The following is a 23,210-nucleotide window of genomic DNA, read 5'->3' on the forward strand; positions in this document are numbered from 1 at the left end:
GATCTTTTTTCACTATCGCACTGTGTTCAACTCTGTTGGGTGCACATTTTTCTTTGAAAAAAATGAGGCAAGAAGGTTGAGCAAAGTATCGTTCCCTTTTGGCCTTCTCACTAGATTCACAGCTCTGCAGGGCAGCGGCTTTCATGTCTCATCAGGACACAGTCACCTCACACTCTCAAAGGCAACTTGACCAAGATTCCACGAGGGTGAAATTTGTGTCCTCTGTGCATACAAGCTGTTACTATCTTTTTTTTCTTATCTTTTAAAATGCGAACTGACAATCACTCTCGAATCACTCTCGACTGCTCAGCCTGTAGTCAGAGGCAGCAGTTGAGGAGTGTGAGGGGGTTTTAAGTGTGGGGGGGGTGACGTCGATGTAGGCAACAGGGGTGAGTCAAGTAAAAGAGTGACAGAAGGAGGTCAGGAATGTAAGCAGGGCATGCTGGGAAATCAACAGGTCTGGAGCTGTTTCTGTGTGCGAATCCCTCCCTGCAGTAAAGACAGGTTATAAGGGGGGCAGTTTGTACTGGAAACCAGATGCTCTTTGTGGTGTTATAGAAATAAATGGCCTTTCTACACAGTGGATTCCTTTTTTAAGTGTTAAGGTCAGTTTCTACTCAGTTCATTTGCTTCCAATACAAGTAACTAAGCTACTTTAAAAAAAAAAGAAGAGATAGGAGCAGGAAATTAGACCTAAAATCTAAACTGAACACAACATACACCTCCAGCTGAAGGACATAGAAAGCATTATTCTACTTTTTAAAGTAATTCTTCTTTTATCTTCTTGCGCAGTTCTGCTTTTTTCCCATCTCACTCATTATTTTTCTTTTGCTCACTGTCTTGTGTTTCTTTGTCTCAACAACACCCTCTTCACTTTTGTTTCTCCACGAGTTTTTCTCCTCTTCATTCCTTTTTCTCCTGTCTAGCTTTGACAGCATTTGAATCGGTTATTGAAAGATGCCACCATCACCACCCACCCACCCCCACACACACACGTATAAACTCACAAAAGACCATGAAAAAGAATAGATTAACTGTGTGTATTCTCTATATTTCACCCATGTCCCACTGTGCATTTCAAAAAGCTTTTTTTTTGAAGGCTGAGAGAACTCTACATTTCTGGACAGTAACTTTGAAGTTCTACACTGAAAAGCCAGTGCATCAGCACTTCAGTCTCTCTAGAAACTGGCTATACAGTGGAGTGATTCCTCTACCCTTTGATACATCACGCTTTACTTTTACAGGACATGGAACTGCTGTTCACTACATAGAGTCATGTGCTGCCCAAGAATCGATTTTAAGTAGGCCAGCACTATTAAATACCCTTTCATTGCAACCTAATGGGCAGCTCCTCGTGTTCCCTAGTCATTCATAGTCTCTATACAAGCCAGGCTGGTTAATGCAGGGGGTTCTGACGGCAGCAGGTCTCGATCTCCCAAGCTAATTGCAGTTATAGGGCATGACGGTAGCTAAAGCACAGACCCAGAGGGTCAAACAGAAGTGATGCACATAGTGCTAGCAAACAGTAAGTCCGTATGACAGGTGACATTTCCGCCGTGTGAAAGCTTCAGAGCTGACTGCTGCTCACCAAAGGGCCCAATTTCATCCTTAAAGTGGCAGCTTCCACCAAAAAGCAAAATCCGTTTGACATTTTCTGTCCAGGGAGGGTGTAATACAAGTGTCAAGCATACATTAAAGTCCAGCTTTCCCTTGATGGTGCAAAACACTGCAGCAAACCACTATCAAACATTTTGTCAAACGCTTTTTTTCTTTAGGTGTCGCTCATCTTATATGTGCATTTATAGATTGGATTTACTTCTTATCGAGTATGCCAAGTTCAGAAAAAAGGAAGCTGACACCCAGGCTTTAAACCTGAATGTGATTGTGAAACCTCCGTCTTTTGAGAAGGCTTTGAAAAAGATTTAGAACCCGGCTGTTAGGATTTGCAGCAACAAGAGCATTAGTGAGGTCTGGCTCTGATGTTGGATGATAAGGCTTAGCTCGCAAAAAATTATTCTCAAGGATGTAGGGTGGGATGGAGGTCTGGGGTCTGTTTAGTTCAGTCGAGTCTTCTGCCATTCAAAACTAGAAAAGAATAATCAGACCAGGATTAATTAGACCAAGCTGTACTTTGGAGGTGATCTTCAGTTACAGTAAACAACGGTCACCGTGGTGAACAATCCATCCGTTTTCTTCCATCTGCTCATGGTCACAGTGTGAGTTGGGTCCTATCCCAGATGTTGTAGGGTGAAAGGGGGGTGACACCCAGGGCAAGTCACCAGTCTATCTCAGGGCTTTAGACACAACCAACCATTCACGCTCACATTCACACCTACAACCAATTCTAAAACATGAAAAATAGCAAAAAAAAGTGAGAATTCAACAAGATAACTTCCGCTATAACATCAGTTACACACCAGTCGCTGTTATCAACCATTATTACTTACTGAGTGTACCAAACCAAGTAAGATTGTATTACCTTAACTGATGAAGGTGTATTTTTATATTCCAACTTTTCAAGGCACGATTACTGTTATTTATCCTCTAAAAGTGCAGTCCATTCATCTTCATGCTTTTATTTTCTGGAATTAAAGAGTTAACCATAAACATCAACCCGAACTATTGTGCAAAGCTAGCAGGGAAGTTGATAAAACTCCATGGAAAGGTTAAAGTCTGGAAAGACTTTGGCTGATAATGACTTAACCTTTCTCTAACTCACATCAGTCGTTGCTATCTTCAAACCTCGCAGACGCTTTTCTGTATTTCTTCTGAAACTTGAAAGTTTTGCTGCTTGTGAATAAGCATTTAAATCCTTTGATCCTTTGACCAGTCGGGCAAGGATTTGTTCTCAAGATGCATTTGAGATAAAAGTCACTGCTCAGATTCTGGATGACCTCACCGTCTGGTGATTGAGAAAGTGTGTCAATAAAAGGTTGTAAATTATGCCTGCATTTGCTTAGCTAGTCCAGACATGGGCTGCACTCGGGTTTTATTGAGTTTTTCTGCCTCGCGTGGTTTTGAAATGTGTTACCACATCAGTATGTGAAGAGTTGCTTCAGCTTGTTTTCAAGTGTCAGAGGTTATTAAGACTGCTTCCTGTTGACAACAGTGTTAGTAGCATATGGACGTGATTCACTGGGTTACATGTTTCTGCATGTAATTCTGCTCACCCTTCAGTATATTTCACAGCTTTGCACAATCATTAATTGTTAATAATCTTGAGTAATAGGGACAGTTTGTATCTATGAGTGGCTGTCTCACTTCCTTGTAGGAGAAACTGTTTTGTGTGATGGGAATGCGTTTCTGAATTGGGATGCGATCATCCATTTCTTTGAAACTGAACCCAAAAGTGGGGATTACAGTAATTGCAGTCTCTCGTGACTCTTAAAGCCACCAGTTGTCCCAGACTTTTTCTTCTTTGACAACCATCAGACACACAAGAGTTATTAAGAATACAAAATGCTCCCACCACCACAACAACTGGCCCAGTAAAACAGATATGTCATTTGAATTCAGGAATCAGTTTAAGTGACTTTTTATATAAAAGTTTTCATTCTTGAGGATCTGTGAGCTGCGTTTCATTCTGCCAAAAGAGGTTTGAGTTCCATTTACCTTTTTCACCATCCACATTTTTGTGATTTACTTGACAAATTGATGTCAGTAAGCAGGGGGTTGATTTTAAGCAACCCCACCTCCCACCCCCAGCACTCCCACCTTGAATCAAGCAATCACAATTTTTCATTGCTGGGATTTATATGATGAGTTGCTGTTCGCATTCATTTGCATACGACTGAGGAAAGTATGTTTAATCTTTTACGCCGTATGAAAAAGAAATGCACCGCGCTATCTCAGTAGTATTCGAGAAAAGACCACACAGTGAGAGCAGTAGCAGCATACCAGCAGAAAATTAAAATACTGACCATAAAAGTCAACATAATTTAAAGGAGGCAGCATGTTTTGCTAAGGTTGGAGCTTTTGTGCCTCTATTGACTGAAGTCAATTAGCAGAGACTAAAGTTTTGAAAGAACTTTTCCTCCAAATGCCGCAAGGGAGGAAGCGACAAAGCCTTGGTGTTTTCTCAGCTGTGGGAGACGGCTTAGCTTTGTCATTGGCTTGTCAATAAGTACCTAGTGACTGAAGAGGAGTCCAGTGAGTCAGTCTGGGAGTAGGTGAGTTAATGGTGTGTGTGGACCCGGGGTCTGTGTTCAGAAAAAGAAATGTGACTCATCCGTCAAGAAAAAAAAGCAGACAATAATTGGGCCACTGAGCAAGAACAAATAACTTTGGTTATGTGTTAACTCATGAGTGTGTACTGTTGAGTCTGGTGTGTGTTTTTCTTTTGGGGGTTTAGCTCGGGGCAGCGATGCTTCTTCCTGATTCCGGAGGCTGTGTGGTGTGGTTCTCACAGAGAGACAGCAGAGGGGATTGGGTTTTACTGCATGTCAGATTAAGGATAAAACAAAAGCCTTAATCTCTTTCGTGCCGGCCCTGACTTCAAGTTCCAGCATTTTCACTTGTTGATGTCAAACTGGTTATCAGCCCTACATGTCTTTTGCATATTTACTTTCCTCTGTGGCCTGTCATTTGGCTTGATTACACAGACAGTTTCTTCAAAGCTAATACTGGAAATGGGGCATAAAATTCCTTCAGAGTAGACATCTCACTATTAGATTTTTTTCAGTTTAATGCAATGTTTGTGTGTTCTTGCCCTAAGCGTAAATGTGGTTAATTCACTCAGCTAAAGGGATGTAAGCAGATGCAAGGGCTCCCTCAGGGTTTTCTATCAAAGAGTTGACAGAGAAATCAATATGTCTCCACCTCCCCCTCTTACAGCTTTTTGCCCCTCAGGCAAATGTGTACGTGCGCATAAGTGTGTCTGTGTGGTTTTCAGCATGTCTGGGTGAGCATGAGTGTGTGTGCACAAAAATCGCTGTATGCCAAAACTGCAAAATGTTCTCATACTTTCGTCTCTGTAGCTCCTGCTGTGTTTATTTCCTTGATGGTTGAGGGGAACTGGATTTTCATGAATATGTTTCATTAATCGTTCGAGTTATTTAAATAAATGTTATGTCCATGTGCTGTACAGATAAGAAGCAAAGCTGTTTTTGATTTGTGTTGAAGGTATGTTTGAAAGAAACTGTTCAATACTTTTTGGAAATATCTTTATTACCTTTCTTACTGGGACTGTTGTTGTGTCCATTCTCATGTCAATGTGGTGTTGAAGAACAGTGAGAATAATGGTCCTAAGTACAGACAGCTTTTCAGATTATCGTCTACATGCTGTAGGTATGTTCTGCCACCAGGGGGCAGGTTCATAAACAACCAGTCTGTGGGCTACTTCTGCTTTATCTGCTGTTAGTGTTTCATCCAGCTGCAGAGAAGAGCAAACTTGTACTGAAGGAGCTGAAACAAGTGTTAAAACAGTGAAAACTATCTCCTGGAGCCACGACTGGCTTCAGCAGATGCCTGACCTTCACTGAGCCTGGTTTTGCTGGAGATTTCTTCCTGTTAAAAGTTTTTCCTTCCCACTGTCGCCAAATGCTTGCATGCAGGGGGTCGTCTGATTGTTGTTTTTCTTTGTATTATTGTACGGTCACGCGTTTCTCTTTGTGGCCACATCCGCTATCACTCCTTTCCCTGTTCCGGCTCACTTTTAAACCAGTAATCGCTCGACTAATGCACAGCGTCATCTACGCTGAGCTACATGCTGTTGATCTTTTGAAGGACTGCACACAAGTATGTTTGCAAATAGATTGCATAAGGCTCTTTGTAAGTGCTTCATAGGCAAATGCATACACAAACAGACACAACCATTGCACCATAAATCTGCCATGAGCACTAATCTTGTGGACTGAAAAATTACTCAACATGCAAGTGCTGGAAACTGCAGTGTCCCAAACAGCCACTTCAGCCCTATAAATATGTCTCCAGAGATTCCAAAATGACAAAACCTACAGCAGGAATAAATATGCAACATCTGACACACACACACACAAAAACCCCTCACTGTACACTAGCTGATTTTTGTTCCTTTTGTTCCTCCTTAGTTATGCATGATTAAAAGAATGGCCTCTTTGAGAAGAGTGCTTGCATAGTAACTTCACCCCTTAGCTGTCTGCTACACTTAACGGATGCTATTGTTAGCTGATTATGTAATACTTAACCCTGTCATTGAAATATCGTCACTTCTAGCCAGAGAAAGATGCAAGTGGCCACATTGCTATAGTCAAATGCCATCTTTTATATACAGTCCAATGTGGAGACCAATGGAAAATAAGTCTACTAACATGTCACATAGTAAACTCACATACAACTTAATTTGGCCAATGGATATGCTACACAGTCAATAAAAAAAACAAAAAAAAAAACAGTAAGGAAATATATAAACAAGCTTTTGCTGTGAAAACTCAAAAATGAGTTTTGTGCTGTAACCATTTACTGTGACCTTATAGTGATGACAAGACCGTGGAGGTCAAGTCAAGACACATTTGGAGTGAAGTGGAATGAACACTTGATTCAGGAGGAAACCCCCCTCCCCCAAAAAGCTCTCTTCAGCATTGAGAAATATCACCAATCTACAAATCACGAAAACCCTTTAAAACTCAGCAATGAACCTGGGGTTTTTTTTTTATACAAAAACTAAAATATAAAACATATAAAGCAATGTTTTATTTGCGAATAGATTAAACAAGACAAATTTATTGTCCACCAGTCTTTATGCCTATGTATCACTTTCATGTTGATTTGGCATCATTTCCTCATTTATTCTGGGCAAATAAAGTGCACACTCATCCATTTTCCTAACTGCTTGTCCAGTTCATGGTAGTCGGGGTGGGAGCTGAAGCCTGTCCCAGCTGTGAGTGTGTGTTGTACCCTGCAGCAAAAGGCAGGGTAGAACTTAGACAGGTCACCAGTCCATTGTAGTGTTAACACAGAAAGTCTGTCAGGCACAGGCTGTGTATCAGGAAGGAGTTGGACCCAAAATGCAAACCTCAGGAAATGAGAAATAAACTCAAAAGCAACATTAATGCAGAGCTCTCATTTAACACAAAATAAAGCAGGTCAGGATGAAGTAGTTAATCATTAAGACTCTTTCAAGAAAACTCACACTTCGAGGAAGGACACAAGACATGAGAGAGAACACAACAAAGGACAAAGAAAGACTGAGACAATATATACACAGGATAATGATTGAATGGAAAACAGGTGGGAACACAGCTCGGGGATAAATCACGTAATGACTCTGGAGGAAGTTAACCAAGGCACGCGATACAGAGAAGAACAGGCAACGAAATAAAACAGGACGAGAGCCACAACTGGAACAAAAAAGACCAATCCAGACAGAAAACCATAAAGGAGGCAGGAATAAACAGGGATACAAGGAATAAAGTAGAAACCAAACTAACACCAAGAACAAGTATACATCTACCACCAGTTACCAGATTGTGTGTACCATAGGATCCAATGTGGCTGCTGGATTAGAACATGATGTTGCTTTCAAGCCCCTTTTAAGTTTCAGTGTTTCGTTTGTGCTTCTTCTGCCTTAAACAATGTAGAAATTTGTCGTTCTATCGGGGAATCAATTTTCCTTCTCTGAAATGTCGCTCTCTTAGACACTGTGCTGTCATTATGTTACACTGAGGCACACATGAAAATAAAACTGAAACTGAATTTCTGGGTTAAGCCCTGCTGACCTTTAGCTGACACTACTCTGGTTAAATACTCCTCATGCAAATCATTTATCAGAAACATAAAAAAAAACAATCAGTCACTGTTCTGAAAGTGTGTCCAGACATTTGAGTGAAACCCCAAAGTTTCTCTATCTGCCAAGTTTGTTTCATTTGGCCTCTTTGTGCACTCTGTGTGGTGTGCGTTTGATAAAGCAGGATGTCTAAGCCCACTTACTAAATCAGAAACTTCCAAGATGCTCAGTAGACAGACGGCCCTGTGAGATCCTCCATCAGGTCATACATTGAAGGTCTTTTCTTGAAAGTACATTTTTTGGTTGGTTGTCAGTTAGGGCTCTATTTATTCTTGAGTTCAGAGAGCGCATTTGATTTTTTTAGTTGACCCTTGTTCTTTGTGAAGGGAAATGGATACTTTGTGTTAACAGAATTCCATTTCCCCGCTGGAATAAAAGCCTCCTTTTGCTCAGTAAATGCAGTTACAAAATCAAAATCTGAAGCATCATCCATGTCTGAAGCACCACAGTCATTTCGGATTTTCCCTTTTGACTTTACCCTGTCGTCTGTGCCCCTTTACTGCAACAGCAGCTTTTAGTGCCTCAGAAGTGCACTCTTCTGTTCCAGTTTCCTGCACTAAAAGTGACAGAAGACTGTGAAGATATCATATTTGGTGCGACAGTCACAGAGCTCAGCAAATAAACAAGATAAAAGGAAACCTTGATTTCTTAAAGAACTGTTCAACTTTGTTCATTTGTGATCCAGATAGTTATCCACGTAAGATAATTTATAAATTATCAGATGTAGATAATTTATACATTTCTTCACTTTTCGTTTATTTATGTCAAAGAAGTCGAGCACACAGCCAGCATCCTGTCTTTTAATATCACCATTCAGCCAGCTAGTGGTATTATATCCTGGCTGGCTGGCTCTTTTTTAAATGTCTTTATGTAATTACATGCAGAAAATAAAGATGGAAAATGAGTTCCAAGATGCCTGATTGGGAGCGTGTGGTTCCAACAGGAAGGCGCTGGCTCGTAAAAATTATTGATGCTGTACACCATGTGATACGAGGGCTGAGCAAGATGAGGCAGCATTAAATCCCACTGATGTATAGGCCTCGTCTTCTCTCTTTATCACTCCCTTTCTCTCTCTCTCTTGTTCCTGTGAGAGCGGAAGACAGATGAAGAGGAGAAATTAAAAAAGTTGGAGGCGGGGGAAAAAAGGCGGATATAGCTGGTTCGAACTCTGCTTTTGTATTTTGCAGGTTTTCTCTATATTTTCTTGGCAGCACACATGACGTTTCTTAGTCACAACACAGCTGTAGCCCTGAGACAGTTCATACGGGTACATGTAACAACGTGTATTTAATAAAGCTCGCTGTGAGGTGCGATATGAAAACGTTTGTTTACGCAGAGTTGTAGTTACCTGCGTGGTTGATATGGAGGTTTCCCCTTTTGGCGGGGGACATTATGGGTACTCTACCGGATTCATTGCATGGATGATAAATAATGGTTAGAGTAGTGAATGAGTAAACAGCTCTTTTAGCAATAGCTTGCTTTGGGTTTGCAAGTTGAGACACATGGAGTGTTTTCTGTGAAGCCAACTGTTGCTCAGAGTGAAAAAATCCCCCTTTTTCAGAGTCTCTCTGTGAATGTGAAACTGATAAGTCAGGCAATCCCCACTGCTTGAGATTTATTTCAACCCCCATCAGTGTTTTCTCGCTACTAAAATCCCACCTCAGTTTATTTGCAAAAGCCAACTGTTTCAGTTTCTCCGTAAACCCTGAAGCATGTGTGTGGTTTTACTTTTAGGGGTGAAATGCCAGGAGTCAAGTGAGAGGGGCTTCCCCCCCAGTCGTTACATGTTTATGAGTTGTGCTGCTTCAGGCTTTTGATAATCAAATAGTTAATCAAAAACTTGGAGTATAGAGTTGACCTTGGCTCATCACAGCACCACTGAGGGTTTAAAGCCAGAGTAATCATGCATTATAAATGAGGTGAAACAGTAGAGAATTATGTTTGTTTCTCACACTGTTCCCATTCACCAAAGCACTAAAGTACAGTGGCTGCTTATAGTTAGAGTTAGTTTTTGTTTGCATAATTTAATAATTTGACATTTCTACCTAAAGTTTGAACCACCAAGGGGCAGTGTTTTACCAGAAAGTTTTGATGTAGCTGTCCAGTAAACAAGAAGTACATCCAATGTTTGATTCGAGATTGTGGTGGTACATTAGCAGTGAGTGGTTTTCTGCTTCTTTGTGTCAGCCATGTTCACGGGGCGCTTTATGAATGCTTGGATTGGCTCCAGTCATGTGACCCTAAATTGGATGAATGGTTAAGTAAAAACTGAAAAGATGGATGGATGGATAGATGGTCCGGTACACCCTGGTTAACCGTTTTGTAGATGGTTTTGAAATCCTCATTGTGTTGTTGCTGCAAGCTGAACGCTGAGCGTATAAGCATGAGGGATTTTTAACAAAATAACGCTACTGTTAAGCTAACATATAGCCTGCAAGTAAAATTATTAAACATTCAAAAAAGCACCAAAAAGTAATAAAGAAGCTAAAAATAACTTAATCAAATATAAAGGAAACTACAGTTACTTAAAGGCATTTTCACCATTGAACTAATATTTGTTTAATTATTTACAGAGAGCTAAAGCCTGGATTAAACTCTGTTATGGACACGGACAGGGAGAGTAATCATTCCTGTTATACTTCTTTGAAGTCCACTTGCATGTGCCGCCTGGGCACAGGCGTAGTTGGTGCATAGTAATGAAAATTAAATGTAAATTAGTCAACATGCAGGCAGACACGTACCCTCACATTTACTGTCTGATGACGAATTTGACATCCGTGGGACCCTAGTGGACTTATAATCCCTGCTTTATTCATCCATTGTTGTTATTGAATGCAGTTAAGTGGGAATCAGACCTCTCTCGTCTTCCTCTTCATGCTGGAAATGGGACAACCCACTGTCTCTCTCACCCACTGTGTTTGCACAAGAGGTGGCAAGAGTAGCTTTCTGTTGAGGTTTTCCAGTCATGCTAACCACACGCTAACTTCTCCACCATTGTGGACGTGTGACAGTCATGATGACAGTTTGTGTGAGTGTAGCCTTATTCCATATTCCATATACTGGAAACAGAGACTGTTAAATCTTTTGAAAAGTGTTGGCATAACTTTTACTTTGGAGGCAAAAGTGCTTGGTGTCACACATTTTCAGGTTTTCACTATCGTTTGGTTAGCGGTTGGTGAGCATTTGCAGACAAGTTAGCCTTTCCCATGAAAACAACAGTTGATCACGACAACCTATTAGCAACCAAAGCAATCCTTTTTTTTTTTTTATAACTTTTTATTTATCATTTTACAGTATGGGAATACAAAACTTAAGGTCAGCATGGGAGACATTCACAGTTCCAGTAATAGCAATCTACTTACATCATGGTAATATTCATTTATTCAGTGCTAAGGGGAGTACACAACCCATTTTTCCCAGAGCTTCTTAAATTTCTCGAGCTCGAGTCTAAGGACAAAGGTAAGCCTTTCCATTCCAAAAATTTCTTCCACTATCCCACGCCATTGGGCCCGAGTTGGAGGGTCTGCCTTTAGCCACCTACGGGTTATGGCCTTTCTGCAGCCAGCCAAAAGTATTTTCAATAAATAAATATCTTTATGTGGGAGTGCCGTAGGCAATTTGCCAAGATACAACGTATCAAATGAATAGTCTATTGTAATCCCAATTATTTTGTTTATCTCAAGGGCCACCTCCCCCCAATATGGCTGAATCCTTGGGCAGGCCCAGAAGACATGAAAATGGTTTGCCATAGGGGTTCCACAACCTCTCCAACATAGGCCCTGGCTCTGAGAGCCTGTTTGCCGAGCTGTGAGTTTAGGAGTGTTAAAGAATCTCACTACATTCTTCCAACCAAACTCTCTTAAGGACCTTGAATTTGCAGTGGTAGCCTGAGACTCACATATTCCCCACCAGCTGTCCTCCGAAATTCGTGAGCCTGATTCCCTCTCCCATTTATGCTTAATGTACAGCGTAGAGTGATTTTTAGAGGCTTGTATACTACCGTATATTTTTGAGACCATCTTTTTAGAGTCATTTCTCTTGTATGACTCTTGAAAGATATGAATTAGGTTGTATTCGTTTTCATCTCTGATTAGCAACGTCTTGTTGTAATAGTCTCTAACCTGCAAGTATCTAAAAAAGTCATGCTTTGCCAATCCGTATGTATCTGAGATGGTTTTATAGCTTTGGAATCCCCCATTTGTTGCTAGTGAACAAAAAGAAGTAATTCCTCTCAGAGTCCACTGTTTAAAGGTCCCATCCAGCCTGGCAGGTACAAACTCCGGGTCATAAGCTATCCAATTCAAGGTCTTAGCCTGCTTTTCTATTTGTAGTTTCCCCACAACCCTGAACCATAGTTTCAGGGTGAACCGGGTCAAATGGTTCAAATCTTTGTAAAATTTTTCAGCTTGGTTCTTATTTCCTAAAAGAGACTGTAATGGGAAGTCTAATTGTGTAATTTCCATATTTTTCGGCCAAAGCAATCCTAAAGAGGGTTTTAGTGCGACACCCTCATTGTCATCTAGCAACCGCTTTGAGTTATTTGCCAGCCAGTTGAGAAGCGATCAATATTCTTTCACAACCAACAAGCGGACAACTCTTGAGCAATTTGTGCATAACGTTGTGTCAGAAACCTCTGCCTATTAATTTATACTACAAAATTAACTTCATAATGAGGGTATAGAGCTACATTAATCATTTTCTCAGTTTTTAAGCTATTATTACAAGACAGACATTAGTTAAAATAGTTTTTATTGAAGTCAAGAAGATAAGAGAAGCATCCTTCAACAATGTAATGAACCATGGCAGTGACTACCATACCATCTATTACACAAAGCTTCAGTAAGAACCCATTTTAACTGCAGTTGGCATCTCTTCGACACAATACATAGATGTGTGAGACATACTTGTGGATTGCTTTTAGCTATTATTTTAAACATATTCCTGACCTGTCCAGTAGCTTTAAAGGCAACAGCACTGATGAGAGAATACTGTCTAAAACGAACACTGGACTCAGACAGGCACTAGCTCCGTATGTGCAGCCTAACTGTGTTAACCAAAAATAATTGAGCCAATTTTCAAATGTACCACTTTTCCTGCAAAACAGATGTGATCTAACTGCCATCTCCTCAGCAGGGTCTCAATCAACCACATTTAACACAGTGGCTGTACATGTTCTTTCTGCTCTGAAGCCATTAAGATGGCGCTAACCCGTGAACCCTGAATTATAAACTGGTTTTCGGTTAATATAAGAAAATGAAAAGAATAGATTCATAACACAGACTACTGCTTCTATCATTTTGTCCTGAATTATGTGTCTGACATGTCATTTTACTTGACTTTTGTTTCCTCTAACACAGCAGCTAAGTGTATTTTTACATCCAGCTTTATTGGTCTTTTGATATTAATATTAAATGTAGAAGTAGCATGTCTGTTCTTCACACGACACGAGGAATATGTAGAAAATGATCATATTATATTTGTTTCTGCTAAAAGAGATTTATGCCTCATGCATTGAATTTTAAATTGAACTTTTTTTTGGCTAGAAATAAAACAGACTTCCTGGTCAAAAATGGCACACGCCATCTTTTCCTTTTGATTCAGGTTTCCTATCACGTCACATAATTACATCTTACAGCACTTGAATCTTTGACTTAGGTGAAAGTGTCTTCGGCTTCACATACTCCTGCTGCTCAGTAGCTCCTGGTATGTACAGTAGTGCCCTCAGCTGTACAGCTAATAGGATTTCAAGTTGAACTTGATTAATTTTTCCCCACACTAGAGTTTCACTTCTCCCATGCTGTTTTGTCAAAGTGCATGATGTGACATTTATTCATTTTATCCCTGCTAGCACAGCTTGTTCAATTACAGTGTGACTAAAAACTTCACTTCTCGCCAAGTTTCTTTCCCCCTAAATATGAAACGCTGAGATGGGTTTGACAGCAGCCCTGTGCCTCTGAGCATCTTTGGTACATTCTTACAGTATTAAACACTAGAATCATTGAATAAGGGATCAAGTGCGCTCCTCCCCCACCCACATTTAAATCTGGGGATTTTTACAAAAAGGGAATAATACAGTGTGGCTGTGTGATGAAGCCATTGGTGAGGCAAGCGTGGTTTTCAGCTAGGCAGCTAAAGCTATCATGAGACTGACGCAGCATTTCAGCCTGAGCTTGCAGGCAGAGAATGAGGGGATTTCTGCTGAACGGGTGCGAACAGCTGGAGGTTTAATATTTCACAGAAAACTGGGAAGAATTCTGAGACAGTCGATTTCTCCACATTATTTCACATTTTATTTTTATCTAAACTCCGAACTAAGACATTCCAGTTCAGGAATCTAATCAAAAAAAGGTTAATGTGTTGTCAGGGGTTTAAGAAGTGGAAACAAATTAAACATTCAGTGATTCAGTGCAAACTTTAAATCTGATTATTTTTCATTCTGCACAAGTCAATTGTTCATAGCCATTATTTGTTGAAGCTGCTTCCTGACAACGATTGTCTCCTAGAATTACGCCTAGCCGAGTGGCCATTTGTCTTGATCCGTCCTGACCAACAGCTTTGCAAGCCGCCCAGCAGAAAAATGTAGATGGCTTTGATAGGCATCAGAAACCCTTATCTCACATCCCCTGTTATATAAGATTTGATTTCTTATGACCAGAGAGACTGGACGAAAAAGACAATGTAAGGCAGGACAAACAGGAGCCATCGTGCTGTTATACAACTGGCAGTGAAACAAGGACAGGATTCAGATGGGACTGTTTTGGAAATGCAGTAGAGTGTGTTTTTGCATGCAAAGAAAGTTTTGGAGTACTCTGGTGTGAAGTCGTCTCTTTTTACCCGCCTTTGAACAACAACAGTTTCAAGACAAACAAATCCACAGGTGTATAGTGTCAGGAAAGATGGTTTGTGTCATGTTCCTGGATGGTGATGTACACACAGTGTGTGTGTGTGTGTGCATCTAGCCCTGTTGCATTAAACCATCCTCTTCTGTGTTTGACTGCTCCCAGTTGTTCATCACAAGCAAGTGGTGGTAAAGTTGGAGTAAAAGTGAAGTCAGCATACCAAAAGCGGTTTGGTTTCCACTTTGTGCGTTTGCACGTGGACAGATTTATCATGTATCTTCACACTGTGACCATACGGAGCTGCAGAACTGCCACAGTTGAGATGAGAAAGCAATAATTCTTTTGTTTTCTCTGCGCTGTCGTTTTATCTTCTCGGAGGCAGAATATTAATTCTTAGTGCTGCATCATAACACGTTTGTTTGCTGTTTTGTGATCCCATAAAATCCTTTGACAGGCAGACGGGGAGCGTTCTCATAAATGGGAAGTCAACAAGGGTATGCAAAGTTGCTGATTGAGGCCCACAGTTCACAGTGAGACAGCCAGCAGTTAATGTGATGCGTAACCAGCAATCATCAATTATTCATCGTTGAAACATTTTCCAGAGTACCAGGAAAGAGTGCTTTTATGGATAGGCAAATTACTTATATCTTTAGGGCTGCTTTATCTCTAAATTCCTTGCAGACATGCTTTGCATGTTAAATATTTTGCTGCAACGATGCAGCTAGCTTTAAAGCCCTTGCTTATAGGGAATACTTATTTGTTCATTTTTATTGTGACATTACATAAAACATCTGATAAATATTTTAGTCTCATTATTCTAGGACATTATAAATGCATTTTATGAAGTCTGTAATTCGTGTCTCGCACCAGAAGGCACAAAAGTGCACTTATGGGGCAAACTCAATTAAGCTAAATGCTTTTTATTACTCAATAAACCTGATTAGGAATCACATTTCTGTGACAACAAAAAACATGCATTTACTGTTATTGTTTCCTGGGCTGCACTTGCTGTGATTTGAAAGAGTTACATAACAGAGAGAATGTATGAGAGGCAGGGATGGAGGGATGGCCAGATGTAGACTCGGGTGGGAGAGGAAGAGAGCCTGACCTGACTGACTAACCCAGCTGGTGGCCCAGCATTTCCATCAGTCATCGCCTTTTGTCTGTCTCTCACCTCTTTGTTCACAGGTTAGTCTCAGATTTCTTTCGCTTTGTAAACCTGCATGCCTCGGGTTAATAAGCTGATTGATGTCAAGTGAACTCACCTGTTAACTGGGACATCTTTGTTGTGTCTTTGCAAAGTTCAGACCCAAACCTTACCAGAGTTTTGGTGTTAGATACCAGTTTTTAGGAAGTTTAAATTCTGACATATTTCCCATGATGGAATTTCGGTTCAGAGCTTTTAGGAAGTGTTTATGTAAAGATTTGTTTCCCATAACTTGGCAGTGTGTTGTGTTAATATACTATATAAGGTTGTCAAAATACGAGAATCAGGAAAACACTTGATACCGTTCTGACAATAGCTTGGAGTCACCAAATGAATTTTTTGGTCTCTTTGGTCTTTGCACCTTGCTGCAGATTGCTTCCTTTGCTAACACGGATTTCTAATTTGTGTTGTACAGTTATTTCATTTTTAACCTTAATTTATATTTTATTCCTTCCTAGTTAAATTTACCCTTTTTAATTTTTCATATTTATTTCCTATCTTATTCATAAGCCTTTTCCTTTTTTGTTTTCTTTAGGTCACGAGCAGTTGTCCAACCATTTCACTACATATCGTACTGTGTATGACTGTGTACGTGACAAATAAAATTTGAATTTGAATTTGGATTTGCACAGATGTGGAGATGTGAAAGCTACGGAGCCCCTCTGATGACATGGTCCAAAAAATAAATAAATTGTGGCCACAAAATACTACTTCGTGGGCACGAAATGGGTATAACGTGCCCTCGAAATAGTATTTCGTGGGCACGAAATGCTAATTTGTGGGCACGAAACACTTGACCGATAACCGTGATCCTTCCCAGGCCCTTGCAGTTGGTTGACAATAAAATCTATCCTACTTGCGTCTATAAAGCAACTGGGCTCTCAATATTCTGTTTAAATGTCTCTCCGTAATAATGGTTCCTTGCATTGCCAGGCTTTTCTAAATGCATTTGTAGCTCATTCCCAACCGTAAAATAAAACTCAATCATACTGTCTCTGTCCATGGTTTAGCCTACTCTTATGCCTATGGTTCTACGCAACTGTCCAGGAATTGTATCAATATGATGTGCCACAAATAAGTATTTCGTGGGCATGTTATACTATTTCGAGGGCACGAAGTAGTGTTTTGTGGCCACAATTTATTTATTTTTTGGACTATGTCATCAGAGGGGCTCCGTAGAAAGCAGTGTTCTGAAAGTGCGATAAAAATCGTCTTTTCCCACTAAAATCTGTGACTAATCTGAGATCTGATATGGTTATCGAGATGATCATTTTGGCCATAATCGTGTAGCCCTAATCTCCAGCAATGTAATTTCTGCAAACTAGCAAGGACTGTACCACAGACGCCACTATTTACTCAGCTGTGCTGCGTACACTGCTACATGTGCTCCGAGCAAAGGACATGGTACTGCTCTGCTCGATTTTTGATTAACAGAAACAGTTTCTGCATTAGCTTCTGTTAAAAAAAAAAAAAAAAAACACCCAGCACGCCCCTGCGGGCGGTTTATCCTTCAAGCTCGGGTCCTCTACCAGAGGCCTGGGAGCTTGAGGGTCCTGCGCAGTATCTTAGCTGTTCCCAGGACTGCGCTCTTCTGGACAGAGATCTCCGATGTTGTTCCCGGGATCTGCTGGAGCCACTCGCCTATCTTGGGAGTCACCGCACCTAGTGCTCCGATTACCACGGGGACCACCATTACCTTCACCCTCCACATCCTCTCGAGCTCTTCTCTGAGCCCTTGGTATTTCTCCAGCTTCTCGTGTTCCTTCTTCCTGATATTGCTGTCATTCGGAACCGCTACATCGATCACTACGGCCGTCTTCTTCTGTTTGTCTACCACCACTATGTCCGGTTGGTTAGCCACCACCATTTTGTCCGTCTGTATCTGGAAGTCCCACAGGATCTTAGCTCGGTCATTCTCCACCACCCTTGGGGGCATCTCCCATTTTGACCTCGGGACTTCCAGGTTATACTCGGCACAGATGTTCCTGTACACTATGCCGGCCACTTGGTTATGGCGTTCCATGTATGCCTTGCCTGCTAGCATCTTGCTACATATATATATATATATATATATATATATATATATATATATATATATATATATATATATATATATAAAAAGGGGTGTAACGATACACAAATCGATATTTTTTCGATACAAAAAAAATGTTCATGCCTTTTTAATTTGTCATTTATTAAAATTATAAATATATATTTTAACTCAAAAGTACAGTTTTTAAATTTAATGTTGCTGAAACAAAAGTAATTAAAAAAATAAATATATCTCAGGGCTCTCAAAATTTCAAAATCCCTGGTAGCCCTTTGGGCAGGGACTCTTCAGTTTTTGGTAGCCCAAAATAAATGTAAGTAGCCCGAATAAAAAAGAGAGCAATTTTTTGATTGATGTTTTGTTTCCTTTACAATATTATACATTAAAGTATAATATTGTAAAGGAAACAAAACATTAATCAAAACAAAAACAAATTACAACATTGTATAAAAATTACAATCATCAACTCAAATACTTGGTTCTAATTGAACAGAAATTTCTATGAACTTGTAAGAACTGTGTAGGACATGAATCAGTCTGTGTCAGATCCTGAATTTGAAATTTCCACTGAAGTCACGGGTAAGAGACAAGTGGAACCAAGATCTAGGCCATTTGCCTTTGGAAGTTTGCAAAGTCTGCTAAATTTTGCCAGTGGTAGTTCACTCTTTGCAACATAGTACGCTGTTCTAAATAGATTTTTCAGGTTTATTTTTAGTATGTTATTTGCAATTGGTGTTTGTTCTGGGAAAGATATTGCAGACTGAGCAATAATGCATTTCTTGCATTTCTCATGGGTTCTAATGGGGCCTTTCTTAAAATGACTGGTCCCAGTAACAAAGGCGCTTGTTGACTCAGAAATCGAGAGAAAACCAACAATACACCTGGCAGAACATCATGTTATTTACACGGGTGCACATAAGTGGTCCGCATGTGCGCATTCGCTGTCAAAATAAAAGACGCGCACCAGATAAGAAGTTGCAAAGCACTGTTTTTGTCTGCTAGAGTGGGATTTTCACGGCACATTCCGCACCACATCTCTGTGCGTTCATCATTTGTTTGAAGCCAGCTCACCTCCTGCAACCACTTTTCCGAGAATACGCGCTTCTTTTGTGGTTCGGACTCCTTCTGACATTTGTTTGGAGGCGGAACACCAAAGTAATTGCTTAAAGGAGCTTGCTTCTTCGACATCTTTAAGAGTTCTAAACAAATGTCTGTCCTCCTCCAGAAAATCTTATGTATGCAAACACGCGTTGCAACTTCATATCTTGTGCGCGTTTTTTTTATTTATTATGACAGCGAATGCGCACCTGCGGACCACTTATGTGCAGCCCCGGTTATATAGCTCGTCATATTGCAGCCACAGAAATTATTTTGTCCATGAAACCATAAAGCTGCACTTTCTTTTTGCCTTATAGTCTGATTTGTCATAATTTTTCCATTTTGTGGTAAGCTTTTCTTTGGCTGTCACTTCTTCACCCTGACCTGTCAGCAGAACTAAAATATATATCCTGCTGCTTTTACACACACCCACATAACGCTCAGCAATTCTCTGCGCGATCAACCTCTCACATGTTTAAGCTTGCTGCGGGAGATTTCACTTGTCATGTTTGCATAGTAAGCTAACAATTGATAAGACGATGCCAGAGGAATTGGTGCGCAAATTATCATCACTCACCAATCAGTACTGTCGCTCTCTACACACAGTTCACGCGATTGCAAAGTGAAAGCATAAAACAAGCGCAAATTCAAACGTGATTTCAATATGTCACATATTGACAGTGGCTCACCAATGCCAATGACATAATTACCCAGCTACATTTCCGAAAGAATGCAAAAGCATTGACATATATTTTTCCTTCCTACAATAGCCCGACGGGCAGGGCAGAGATAGATTTTGGTAGCCCGACTGGAAAGATCGTTAGCCCCGGGACGTCGGGCTAGCGATTTTGCGAGCCCTGTGTCTGATTGAGGAATCACTCATCTTTGAAAAGAGAGTTTATTACAGAGAAATGGCTCTTTCCAAAATAAAAGCTATACTATACGCTTCTTCTGGGCTATATTCTCAGCAGCATATTGTAGCGGGTCAGGGCTGTTCGGGGTTCTGTTTGTACAGTTATGTTTTGTTTATGTTGCCATAGTGACGGGTGACGCCCTCTCGCTGCGACGGTGTGTCCTTCCGGGGTCAGAGGGCGCCTTGTGTGTTGTTGTTGTTGCTGTGCGGTTGCCGCGCTGAGCAGTTAGCTAGCGGCAGTGTTCTTCTGCAGATGTCAATAAACGGCTGTGCTCCCTGGCTAGCTCACGGGAAGCAAGACCAAACGACACCTCCGTCTCCTCGTTGTCTGAGCTCGCCACATTGGTGTCAGAAGTGAGATGATGGTGGCACCCCATGTTCTGACCCGAGTGACTTTTCCCCCCGCTGGTCGTGACCGGCCGGTGCGCCAAAAGAAGGCACCTGGACATTTGCAGGAGTTTGTGTGGGGTAATGGGGTCGTCGGGGACGACTGACCCCTTAGGTGGGGGCAATGTAGCGGGTCAGGGCTGTTCGGGGTTCTGTTTGTACAGTTGTGTTTTGTTTATGTTGCCATAGTGACGGGTGACGCCCTCTCGCTGCGACGGTGTGTCCTTCCGGGGTCAGAGGGCGCTCTGTGTGTTGTCGTTATCTCCGTTAACGAGCTACCCCTGATCGCCCCGTGCGTGGGGCTAGATATGAAAACCAAAATAATTCCAAACGCCAGATCTGAATGAGGGTGGGGGAGGTTCAATTTGCCATGTTGCAAGGAGAGCTTAACTTCTGTCTCGCTAGCTTGCCCGGCGCTCTTCCTTCTGACGATGCTGTCTGTGTTGAGCGCTCAGTGGATCTGCGCTTGACAGTGCAGCCTAGGCGGAGTAGTCGAACACAGATTCACTGAGCGTTCAACACAGACAGCATCGTCAGAAGGAAAGTTGATAAAATAAATTACAAATTTTGTATTGTTCGACGGGCAGGGAAGAGCTAGATTTTGGTAGCCCGACTGAAAAAAATCGCTAGCTCCGGGACGTCGGGCTAGCGATATTGCAAGCCCTGTATCTGATTGAGGAATCACTCATCTTTGGAAAAGAGAGTTTATTACAGAGAAATGGCTCTTTCCAAAATAAAAGCTATACTATCCGCTTCTTCTGGGCTATATTCTCAGCAGCATAAGGAGAATCATGTGCTAACAGCTGTCTAAATGACTCGGCTAAAGTTAGTAGCATGCTTGCTTTTTTTTGTCTGCTTCCACTTGTCTTTGCACTGGGATGATGTCGGCGTAAATGTGCAGTCATATTCGTTGTGTTCCCACTAGTGCTTTCAGGTTAATCTCGTTGAAATGACCTTAACGCCACAACACGGCAAATCTCCGTTAACGAGCTACCGCCGATCGCTCCGTGCATGGGGCTAGACGGCCAACACGTTAACGAGCTAACTGCGCTAACACACTAGTTCACACCAATGTAATTGAGCATTGCATGGCACATCCAACATACTGTTTTACTTTAGTCCATGACTCGCTTACCTTCAGGGTCATACGTCACATGAAAACCAAAATAATTCCAAACGCCAGATCTGAATGAGGGTGGGGGAGGTGCCCTGCGCTCTTCCTTCTGTCTATGCTGTCTGTGTGGAGCGCTCAGTGGATCTGCGCTCGACAGTGCAGCCTAGGCGGAGTAGTCGAACACAGATTCACTGAGCGCTCAACACAGACAGCATCGTCAGAAGGAAAATTGATAAAATAAATTACAAATGTTGTATTGTTCGATACATATGCGTACCGAACCGAAAGCACTGTATCGAACGGTTCAATATCGATACGAATATCGTTGCACCCCTATATATGTATATAGATATATATGTGTATATATATATATATATATGTATATATGTGTGTATATATATATATATATATATATATATATATATATATATATATATATATATATATATATATATATAAAATTAATATCAGTGGAAATTGAACAGCACACATGGAGATATATAGTTCAATATTGGCCAACAGATCTGCAGACTTTCACTAAGACCTGTTGGTTCATGGGTATAGCAATTTGATACAAAGCGGATGTCTGTGGAGGACCAGAGGGTAATGGCATTACCTTATCTTTGAGCGTCCCTTATGTCATTCTGACAGTTGCTTCATGCTTCACTTACGCTGCGCTTTAGTAGTCAAAATGTTGCTGCAGTAGCCAAAACAACGAGCTGCACTGTGTGAAAGTCAGAGTTGTATGCAAGGTCGAACACTGCCTAACATTTGAACATAACATGGACTTTAAAAGCATCCCTAAGTCCACTTTCAAAATACCAATGTTTTGTCAGGCAAAGACGATTATTCACAGTTTTTTTTAAAGCATGAACAGCTTGGTTGATAAAGAACACGTGTTTGTATATCAAAGTGAGGATCCAGCTGTTTGCCGTGAGTTATTGTAGATTTAAACAGCGGGTTCACAGTTTTTCAAATCTGTCTTGAAGCGAGCCATAAGGATTCTGTTATACTGGCCCACAAGCCGAGAATCAGCAAAAAAAAGAAGAAGCTGAAACTTGGCAGGGGTGTGTTGAATCAGAGTTTGGTTAATCACTTTAATGCATGAATGTCTCTTTGTGTTGTATTTGTAATACTTTGCTCACATAATTACACCCTACAGCACTGGAGTCTTTGACTCGAGTGAAAATGGGGTGAATTGTTAAATTGAAAAAAAATTTGGTTTTTAGTCATATTCTTTGCCCGGCGGCTCTTATTGGACCCTTTTTTCTGTATTTTATGGCGTTACAAGCTGTTACATTGAAACCACTTCCAAAACATGCATTTAATCTTTTTCCCAAGTTGGGATGAAAGAGCTGTTTTTATAATATAAAGAAGATTTAAGATATATTAACAATTACAATATTAATGCTGATAGAAGCTGAGACCTAAGACATTATCATTATGAGTATCAACCAGTAAAGATTTAAAGGGTGTGAAAAATTAACATAATTCTTTACAACTGCACATGGTTGTAAATGGATTTTCTTTCTATTCTGGATTCTTTTTTTCCTCATGTAAAGCAGTTTTTAAGCCATTCTGACGCTTGCTCCTGAAGGAGAGAACTGCTTGTGTCTTCTCCTACTTTCTGCTACTCCCTTTAGAGGATCTTCCTGTCACGATCAGGTGTCTGGGAATGGAGAGAGAGGACCCAAATGAAAGACACGGTTTTTATTAACTGGAGCTAGGTTAATAAACGATTGAAATAAACAGAGTGCATGCACACGAGGAAATTACGACAGCATGACCGGAAACAGAGACCAACTGAGTTCTTAAAGAGACAGGATAATAACAGGATAGG

General features: G+C 40.8%; 1 protein-coding gene across 14 annotated transcripts in view; it reads left to right on the forward strand.

The window, feature by feature from the left end:
- The window catches only part of kiaa1217 (KIAA1217 ortholog), a 138,758-nt gene that overhangs the window by 28,956 nt on the left and 86,592 nt on the right, over window positions 1–23,210 (forward strand). The window lies entirely within an intron of this gene.

The sequence above is a fragment of the Mchenga conophoros genome, linkage group LG9, assembly GCF_057382185.1.
Source record: "Mchenga conophoros isolate Kocher_MC1m ecotype Shallow Benthic linkage group LG9, M_conophoros_male_GT1.1, whole genome shotgun sequence".
Lineage (NCBI taxonomy): Eukaryota > Metazoa > Chordata > Actinopteri > Cichliformes > Cichlidae > Mchenga > Mchenga conophoros.